The sequence below is a fragment of the Oncorhynchus nerka genome, linkage group LG7 (assembly GCF_034236695.1).
Source record: "Oncorhynchus nerka isolate Pitt River linkage group LG7, Oner_Uvic_2.0, whole genome shotgun sequence".
NCBI lineage: Eukaryota > Metazoa > Chordata > Actinopteri > Salmoniformes > Salmonidae > Oncorhynchus > Oncorhynchus nerka.
Genome location: NC_088402.1, coordinates 87234398 through 87245272, shown reverse-complemented (window position 1 = coordinate 87245272; position 10875 = coordinate 87234398).

Below are 10875 nucleotides of genomic sequence, written 5' to 3'. Positions count from 1 at the left end.
TAACCATTTATTGTTAACCATTTACTGTTAACCATTTACTCTTAACCATTTACTGTTAACCATTTATAATTTACTGTTAACCATTTACTGTTAACCATTTATAATTTACTGTTAACCATTTACTGTTAACCATTTATAATTTACTGTTAACCATTTACTGTTAACCATTTATAATTTACTGTTAACCATTTACAAACACACTGAGACAGTCGCGAAGTGGGCACGGCAAAATCTATTCCCCCTCAGTAGATTTGGCATCGGTTCTCAGATCCTCCAAAGATTCTACAGCTGCACCATCGAGAACATCCTGACCGGTTGCATCACCGCCTGGTATGGCAACTGCTCGTCCTCCGACCGCAAGGCACTACAGAGGGTAGTGCGAACGGCCCAATACATCACTTGGGCCAAGCTTCCTGCCATCCAGGACCTCTATACCAGGCGGTGTCAGAGGAAGGCCCTAAAAATTGTCAAAGACTCAGCTACCCTAGTTATAGACTGTTCTCTCTGCTCCCTCAAGGCAAGCGGTACCGGAGCACCAAGTCTAGGTCCAAGAGGCTTCTAAACAGCTTCTACCCCCAAGCCACAAGACTCCTGAACATCTAATCAAATGGCTACCCAGACTATTTGTATTGCACCCCCTCCCCCTCTTTTACACCGCTGCTACTCTCTGTTGTTATCATCTATGCATATAGATGTACATATTACCTCAACTAACTGGTGCCACCACACATTGACTCGGTAGCGGTACTCCACCGTATATAGTCTCGCTATTGTTATTTTACTGCTGCTCTTTAATTACTTGTTACTTTTATTTCTTATTCTAATCCGTATTCGATTCCAGGCTGTATCACAGTGATCTAAGGCACTGCATCTCAGTGCTAGAGGCATCACTACAGACCCAGGTTCGATTCCAGGCTGTATCACAGTGGTCTAAGGCACTGCATCTCAGTGCTAGAGGCATCACTACAGACCCAGGTTCTATTCCAGGCTGTATCACAGTGGTCTAAGGCACTGCATCTCAGTGCTAGAGGCATCACTACAGACCCAGGTTCGAGTCCAGGCTGTATCACAGTGGTCTAAGGCACTGCATCTCAGTGCTAGAGGCATCACTACAGACCCAGGTTCGATTCCAGGCTATATCACAGTGGTCTAAGGCACTGCATCTCAGTGCTAGAGGCATCACTACAGACCCAGGTTCTATTCCAGGCGGTATCACAACCGGCCATGATTGGGAGTCCCAAAGGGCGGCGCACGATTGGCCCAGCGTCATCCTGGTTAGGGTTTGGCCGGGGAAGGCCGTCATTGTAAATAAGAATTTGACTTGCCTAGTTAAAAAAAAAAAAAGAGAAAGAGAGAGAGCAAAATTCTTCAATCCCTGTCCTGAGTAGCAGAGGCATTGCTGGTTCTGTCCACTGGAGGGTACTGTTGACCATATTTTTTTACTAGGGTTTATACATTGTTCCCACATAACACTCACATGATGACCAAAATGGCTCCGTGCCCATGTGAGTTTGTTTACCCCCATCAGACGCGGTTTGGACATGCAGGTTCAAATATCAATTCGTGTTCTGAACCAACTGCCAGTGGTGGAAAAAGTAGTCAAAGTCAAACTGTAGTAAAGTAAAGATCCCTTCATAAAAAATGACTCAAGTAAAAGTGAAAGTCACTCAGTAAAATTCTACTTGAGTAAAAGTATTTGGTTTACAATATACTTAAGTATCAAAAGTAATCGCTAAAATATACTTAAGTATCAAAATCATTTCAAATTCCTTATATTAAGTAAACCAGAGGGCACCATTTTCTTGTTTTTTAAATGTACAGATAGCCAGGGTCACACTGACAACTCAGACATAATTTACAAACTAAACATGTGTTTAGTGAGTCTGCCAGATTAGAGTCAGTAGGGATGACCAGGGATGTTCTCTTGATAAATACGTGAATTGGAAAAAAATGTCTGTCCTGCTAAGCATTCAAAATGAAACGAGTACTTTTGGGTGTCAAGGAAAATGTATGGAGTAAAAAGTAATTATTTTCTTTAGGAATTTAGTGAAGTAAAAGTAAAAGTTGTCAAAAATATAAAGAGTAAATTAAATTACAGAAAAAAAACTGCTTCTGTAGTACTTTAAAGTATTTTTTACTTAAGTATGTTACACCAATGCCAACAACTATATATTCATTTGGGGACAGGTCGAAACACATATGAAATAATCATGAACATTTAGCTATCTAGCTTGCTTGCTAATTTGTCCTGGGATATAAACATTGGGTTGTTATTTTACCTGAAATGTACATGGTCATTTTTGTTGTTGTTGCTGGATCTTTGTAGAATGTTGACCAGTTGTGGACACAAAACCGTGTGTTCTCTGATCCAACAATTAAATGACAGATAAAAGGAGAACTCTCGTTTCTCTCCTCTTTAAGTCTTCTTCTTCTGTGGATTGTATATGGTGGTTGACAACCCACTTTAAGTTCTATTTTAGAACCAAATTCTATTTTTTAGAGACAATTGACACTTACATGCAACTTCTGCTATCAGCATAAGAAGATGGCATTGAAAAGACAGGTCTAGATGCACAAATGTTGCTTTGTGGTCTGATTGTGTTCAGATCTGGCTGACTTCTTCAGGTGTATGGATTTCTCCTCAGTCTGGACGCAAATCAGGCTACCGAAATCACATACAGTGGGCGAAGTCCTCAGCATTCCTCACACTAGTCTCCAGAAAACGTGTGTTTTGTGACCCAGGGGCACCTCATAAATGTTATCATAAATGTCTTATATTTAGAAATAAAAATGTTTTGTTTGGCTAGCGTTATGCTAACCCGTTTGCGATCCCTTTAGCGTTGCTTGCTAGCTTGCTGACTAATTCTCCTAAAGTAGTTAGTTACCGTCATCAGTTGTTGTGTTATTATCATATTTAGCCTATTCCACCATTTGTAGAATAGAAACTGGCATTTGATTATAGAGCAGGGACAGGAAATCCAGACACATTCATGTAGATGTAGATGCATGACCGTTCGGAATTCCATGATCAGAACTCGATGATAAATTCTAAAGCTGCATGAACTGTCAAGTCTAGACACGGGCCTATGTCGGCCTTCCCTCGTCTGCGGTGGAAGGTGGCCAAGCAACAGCGGTGTTTGTCAGACCATGAGACATCCAGAAAATCTATCTTCTCACAAAAAACGTCTGTAGTGTCTGAATGGTTGGCCTAATATGACGACTTAAGGGAAAGATTTTATTCTTACAAATGCCATTGTGTTCTCCGCAAGTGTCACGGGACCAGTCTGAAGGTAGCTGTTACCGGTTTTTAAAATGAATGGATGTATAGAGAGGTACAGTGGGATGAAAATGTATGTGAACCCTTTAGAATTACCTGGATTTCTGCATAAATTGGTCATAATATTTGATCTGATCTTCATCTAAGTCACAACATTTAAGTCATTTAGCAGACGCTCTTATCCAGAGCGACTTACAAATTGGTGCATTCACCTTATGACCTCCAGTGGAACAGTAGTGCATCTAAATCTTTTCAGGGGGAGGAGGGGTGAGAGGGATTACTTTATCCTATCCTAGGTATTCCTTAAAGAGGTGGGGTTTCAGGTGTCTCCGGATGGTGGTGATTGACTCCGCTGTCCTGGCGTCGTGAGGGAGTTTGTTCCACCATTGGGGGGCCAGAGCAGCGAACAGTTTTGACTGGGCTGAGCGGGAACTGTACTTCCTCAGTGGTAGGGAGGCGAGCAGGCCAGAGGTGGATGAACGCAGTGCCCTTGTTTGGGTGTAGGGCCTGATCAGAGCCTGGAGGTACTGAGGTGCCGTTCCCCTCACAGCTCCGTAGGCAAGCACCATGGTCTTGTAGCGGATGCGAGCTTCAACTGGAAGCCAGTTGACGTGAGAGAACTTGGGAAGGTTGAACACCAGACGGGCTGCGGCGTTCTGGATGAGTTGTAGGGGTTTAATGGCACAGGCAGGGAGCCCAGCCAACAGCGAGTTGCAGTAATCCAGACGGGAGATGACAAGTGCCTGGATTAGGACCTGCGCCGCTTCCTGTGTGAGGCAGGGTCGTACTCTGCGGATGTTGTAGAGCATGAACCTACAGGAACGGGCCACCGCCTTGATGTTAGTTGAGAACGACAGGGTGTTGTCCAGGATCACGCCAAGGTTCTTAGCGCTCTGGGAGGAGGACACAATGGAGTTGTCAACCGTGATGGCGAGATCATGGAACGGGCAGTCCTTCCCCGGGAGGAAGAGCAGCTCCGTCTTGCCGAGGTTCAGCTTGAGGTGGTGATCCGTCATTCACACGGATATGTCAGCCAGACATGCAGAGATGCGATTCGCCACCTGGTCATCAGAAGGGGGAAAGGAGAAGATTAATTGTGTGTCGTCTGCATAGCAATGATAGGAGAGACCATGTGAGGTTATGACAGAGCCAAGTGACTTGGTGTATAGCGAGAATAGGAGAGGGCCTAGAACAGAGCCCTGGGGGACACCAGTGGTGAGAGCACGTGGTGTGGAGACGGATTCTCGCCACGCCACCTGGTAGGAGCGACCTGTCAGGTAGGACGCAATCCAAGCGTGGGCCAAGCGCCGGAGATGCCCAACTCGGAGAGGGTGGAGAGGAGGATCTGATGGTTCACAGTATCGAAGGCAGCCGATAGGTCTAGAAGGATGAGAGCAGAGGAGAGAGAGTTAGCTTTAGCAGTGCGGAGCGCCTCCGTGATACAGAGAAGAGCAGTCTCAGTTGAATGACTAGTCTTGAAACCTGACTGATTTGGATCAAGAAGGTCATTCTGAGAGAGATAGCGGGAGAGCTGGCCAAGGACGGCACGTTCAAGAGTTTTGGAGAGAAAAGAAAGAAGGGATACTGGTCTGTAGTTGTTGACATCGGAGGGATCGAGTGTAGGTTTTTTCAGAAGGGGTGCAACTCTCGCTCTCTTGAAGACGGAAGGGACGTAGCCAGCGGTCAGGGATGAGTTGATGAGCGAGGTGAGGTAAGGGAGAAGGTCTCCGGAAATGGTCTGGAGAAGAGAGGAGGGATAGGGTCAAGCGGGCAGGTTGTAGGGCGGCCGGCCGTCACAAGACGCGAGATTTCATCTGGAGAGAGAGGGAGAAAGAGGTCAGAGCACAGGGTAGGGCAGTGTGAGCAGAACCAGCGGTGTGTTTGACTTAGCAAACGAGGATCGGATGTCGTCGACCTTCTTTTCAAAATGGTTGACGAAGTCATCTGCAGAGAGGGAGGAGGGGGGGAGGGGAGGAGGATTCAGGAGGGAGGAGAAGGTTGCAAAGAGCTTCCTAGGGTTAGAGGCAGATGCTTGGAATTTAGAGTGGTAGAAAGTGGCTTTAGCAGCAGAGAGAGAAGAGGAAAATGTAGAGAGGAGGGAGTGAAAGGATGTCAGGTCCGCAGGGAGGCGAGTTTTCCTCCATTTCTCGGCTGCCCGGAGCCCTGTTCTGTGAGCTGCAATGAGTCGTCGAGCCACGGAGCGGGAGGGGAGGACCGAGCCGGCCTGGAGGATAGGGGACATAGAGAGTCAAAGGATGCAGAAAGGGAGGAGAGGAGGGTTGAGGAGGCAGAATCAGGAGATAGGTTGGAGAAGGTTTGAGCGGAGGGAAGAGATGATAGGATGGAAGAGGAGAGAGTAGCGGGGGAGAGAGAGCGAAGGTTGGGACGGCGCGATACCATCCGAGTAGGGGCAGTGTGGGAAGTGTTGGATGAGAGCGAGAGGGAAAAGGATACAAGGTAGTGGTCGGAGACTTGGAGGAAACGAGGTTAGTGAAAGAACAGCATCTAGTAAAGATGAGGTCGAGCGTATTTCCTGCCTTGTGAGTAGGGGGAAGGTGAGAGGGTGAGGTCAAAAGAGGAGAGGAGTGGAAAGAAGGAGGCAGAGAGGAATGAGTCAAAGGTAGGCGTGGGGAGGTTAAAGTCGCCCAGAACTGTGAGAGGTGAGCCGTCCTCAGGAAAGGAGCTTATCAAGGCATCAAGCTCATTGATGAACTCTCCGAGGGAACCTGGAGGGCGATAAATGATAAGGATGTTAAGCTTGAAAGGGCTGGTAACTGTGACAGCATGGAATTCAAAGGAGGCGATAGACAGATGGGTAAGGGGAGAAAGAGAGAATGACCACTTGGGAGAGATGAGGATCCCGGTGCCACCACCCCGCTGACCAGAAGCTCTCGGGGGGTGTGCGAGAACACGTGGGCAGACGAAGAGAGAGCAGTAGGAGTAGCAGTGTTGTCTGTGGTGATCCATGTTTCCGTCAGTGCCAAGAAGTCGAGGGACTGGAGGGAGACATAGGCGGAGATGAACTCTGCCTTGTTGGCCGCAGATCGGCAGTTCCAGAGGCTACCGGAGACCTGGAACTCCACGTGGGTCGTGCGCTGGGACCACCAGATTAGGTGGCCGCGGCCACGCGGTGGAGCGTTTGTATGGTCTGTGCAGAGAGGAGAGAACAGGGATAGACAGACACATAGTTGACAGGCTACACAAGAGGCTACGCTAATGCAAAGGAGATTGGAATGACAAGTGGACTACACGTCACGAGTGTTCAGAAAGTTAAGCTTACGTAGCAAGAATCTTATTGACTAAAATGATTAAAATGATACAGTACTGCTGAAGTAGGCTAGCTGGCAGAGGCTGCGTTGTTGACTATGTAGGCTAGCTGGCATTGGCTGCGTTGTTGACACTACACTAATCAAGTCGTTCCGTTGAGTGTAATAAACACAGTCTGCTTAAACTAATAACACACAGACAATTATAATTGTTCATGTCTTTATTGAACACACCGTGTAAACATTCACAGTGCAGGGTGGGAAAAGTATGTGAACCCTTGGATTTAATAACTGGTTGACCCTCCTTTGGTAGCAATAACCTCAACCAAACGTTTTCTGTCGTTGCGGATCAGAGCTGCAAAACGGTCAGGAGGAATTTTGGACTATTCCTCTTTACAAAACTGTTTCAGTTCCACAATATTCTTATGATGTCTGGTGTGAACTGCTCTCTTGAGGTCGTGCCACAGCATCTCAATGTGGTTGAGGTCAGGACTCTGACTGGGCCACTCCAGAAGGTCAGGACTCTGACTGGGCCACTCCAGAAGGTCAGGACTCTGACTGGACCACTCCAGAAGGTCAGGACTCTGATTGGGCCACTCCAGAAGGCATATTTTCTTCTGTTCAAGCCATTCTGTTGTTGATTTACTTCTGTCTTTTGGGTTGTTGTCCTGTTGCATCAACTAACTTCCGTTGAGCTTCAATTGGCGGACAGATAGCCTTACATTCTCCTGGAAAATGTCTTGATAAACTTGGGAATGTCTTTTTCGGTCGATGACAGCAAGCTGTCCAGGCCCTGAGGCAGCAAAGCAGCCCCAAACCATGATGCTCCCTCCACCATACTTTACAGTTGGGATGAGGTTTTGATGTTGGTGTGTTGTGCCTTTTTTTCTCCACACATAGTGTTGTGTGTTCCTTCCAAACAACACAACTTTAGTTTCATCTGTCCACAGAATACTTTGCTAGAAGCGCTGTGGAACATCCAGGTGCTCTTTTGCGAACTTCAGTCATGCAGCAATGTTTTCTTTGGACAGCAGAGGCTTCTTCCGTGGTGTCCTCCCATGAACACCATTCTTGTTTAGTGTTTTACGTACTGTAGACTCATCAACAGAGATGTTAGCATCTTCCAGAGATTTCTGTAAGTCCTTAGCTGACACTCTAGGATTCTTCTTAACCTCATTGAACATTCTGCGCTGTGCTCTTGCATTCATCTTTGCAGGATGGCCACTCCCAGGGAGAGTAGCAACAGTGCTGAAATGTCTCCATTTAAAGACAATTTGTCTTTCCGTGGACTGATGAACATCAAGGCTTTTAGAGATACTTTTGTAACCCTTTCCAGCTTCATGCAAGGCAACAATTCTTAATCTTAGGTCTTCTGACATCTATTTTGTTCGGGGCATGGTTAACTTCAGGCAATACTTCTTGTGAATAGCAACTCAAATTTTGTGAGTGTTTTTTTATGGGGCAGGGCAGCTCTAACCAACATCTCCAATCTCATATCATTGATTGGACTCCAGGTTAGCTGACTCCTGACTACAATTAGCTTTTGGAGAAGTCATTAGTCTAGGGGGTTCACATACTTTTCCCAACCTTCTCTGTGAATGTGTGAATGATGTATTCAATATAGACAAGAAAAATACAATAATTTGTGTGTTATTAGTTAATTAAACACACTGTGTTTGTCTATTTTCGTGACTTAGATGAGGTTCAGATCACATTGTATGTCAAATCCAGGTAGTTCCAAAGGGTTCACATACTTTTTCTTGCCACTGTAGTTTTGTGCGAACAAAATAAGGGCTTAAACATGTGTCCGAGAAACCACATGAAAACCTTATTCCTTATCATTTATTTCTGGACTGTCTGTGTTGACATTTCTGAATGTGTTATTCAATGTGCTTCTATGGGCCCTAGTAGTAAAGGCCTCAGTCTATATTTTGTCAAATCATTTTTTAAATATTTGTTTTACACCTACAGGGGTCCTAAAATTCTAAATCGAATAACTAAATGATGGATGTAATGACCATCTTAAAACAATTCCATATGTTAGTTTAGTTGAACAATAGTAAATGTATCGTTAATCCTTGTCATTTTGGTTACATTTAATTTATGTAACTGCATTTATTAATCACAGTCGTTTTACCGTTCTCATTCTCAGAGTGGAAACGTTGTTTGCAGAGTTCACAACTTGCTACCACTTGGGAGAAACACGATTTTTGGTTTATGCCATAACCATCAAATCAAATGTATTTATAAAGCCCTTCTTACATCAGCTGATAACTCAGAGTGCTGTACAGAAACCCAGCCTAAAACAGCAAGCAATGCAGGTGTAGAAGCATCATTTACGAGTTTTATATAAATACATGTTTGTTGTGCTCCATGTGAACAAAGAGCACGTGTCTGTCTGTTCTGTCCTGTTAATGTTGAGGGAGCCTGAACATAGAAGTACTTTCTTCTCCGCAGAATGTAGGAAAGTCAACTGTTTTTTTTTAGTATCCATTGCGAATGATAATATAGCCTATTAAAACTATAGTTCCTCACAGTAAGTTATTTAAAAAATATATTTCCTACAATCTCCCCCTCAATAAACAACTAGCCTCGGTGTGAAAGAGCAACATATAATGATCTGAAGATCCCATATAACCAGTGGACATTTCTTCAAATACCTCAACACTTTTTCCCTTGTGCAAAAAGAGCTGTCTGTCCCGAGCTCAGTGGCCCGTTGATAAGTTAGTTGATAAGATGTTGATAAGGCTAGTTGTTAAGGCTAGTTGATAAGGCTAGTTGATAAGATGTTGATAAGGCTAGTTGATAAGATGTTGCAAGTTCCCTGGCGAAAGCTTCAGGACAGACACGATTGATTGATTTGATACAAATGTTGCATTTCACTATAATGATTAGCTCAAGACAGATAGAAGGGGAGGCAGAGAGGCTGAGTAGAGAGTTCAATGTGATTGAAAGAAACTGAGTTTATCATCATATTTTCTACTGTTTTTATTTGTCAGCATTATGTAGGCCTATTTTTTTTTACATAGTTAGCTATTAAAAGTATAGGCCTACTGCTGGAATGGTCTATAGGATATGAGTTCCTATAGGATATGCGCTCATTTCTTTACCCGCCAATGATCACAGTGAATCAGAGCGTTGGGCCAGTAACCGAAAGGTTGCTGGATCGAATCCCAGAGCTGATAAGGTAATAAATATGTCGTTCTGCCCCAGAGCAGGGCAGTTAACCCACTGTTCCCCTGGGCACCTAAGACGTGGATGCTGATTAAGGCAGCCCCCCACACCTTTCTGATTCAGAGGGGTTGGGTTAAATGCGGAAGACACATTTCGGTTGACGAGGTATATCCATTTCCATATAGCAGAGGCTGGTGCTCTCGAATTAGTAGTTTTTACTTTTTGATGTTTATCATTTTAATTGACTGACAGGGACCCTAAAAAATTATTGGAACATTAAGTAAATTGTTTTCAATATTAAATTATGAAAGTATCATCAATAATATAATATTGTATTTACAATGTACTAATAAAACGAACAGTTTATTTTTATTTTCTTGTTTTTGGAAAAACGTCAACTTCACCGTCATCGACGGGGCTGTAGTGGAGCAGGTTGAGAGCTTAAAGTTCCTTGGTGTCACATCACCAACAAACTAGAATGGTCCAAGCACACCAAGACAGTCGTGAAGAGGGCTATTCCCCCTCAGGAAACTTAAAAGATTTGGCATGGGTCCTCAGATCCTCAAAAGGTTCAACAGCTGCACCATCGAGAGCATCCTGGTTGCATCACTGCCTGGTATGGCAATTGCTCTGTCACCGACCGCAAGGAACTACAGAGGGTAGTGTGTATGGCCCAATACATCACTGTGGCTAAACTGCCTGCCATCCAGGACCTCCACACCATGCGGTGTCAGAGGAAGGCCCTAAAAATTGTCAAAGACCCCAGCCACCCCTCTCTACTACTGCATGGCAAGCGGTACCGGAGTGCCAAGTCTAGGACAAAAAAGCTTCTCAACAGTTTTTACCCCGAAGCCATAAGAATCCTGAACAGGTAATCATCTATTTGTATTTAGAATTGTTGCTTGATTATAATTATAAAAGCACATGCTTTACTCCAGCAGCAACCAGATGAGGATCTGCAGGAGAAATCCCTTTCAAAATATGCTGTGCTTGTGTGATAGTTGTGTTGGATAAATAAGATACATTTACAACTAACGAAAATACACACAGGCCAATTTAATTCCACACAATTATGCAAATTCTTTTTTTTTTAAAAATATATATATTTCTCCCGGTCATTTTGACCGGAAACAGTTTTATTTATCAGCTTTTCATTTA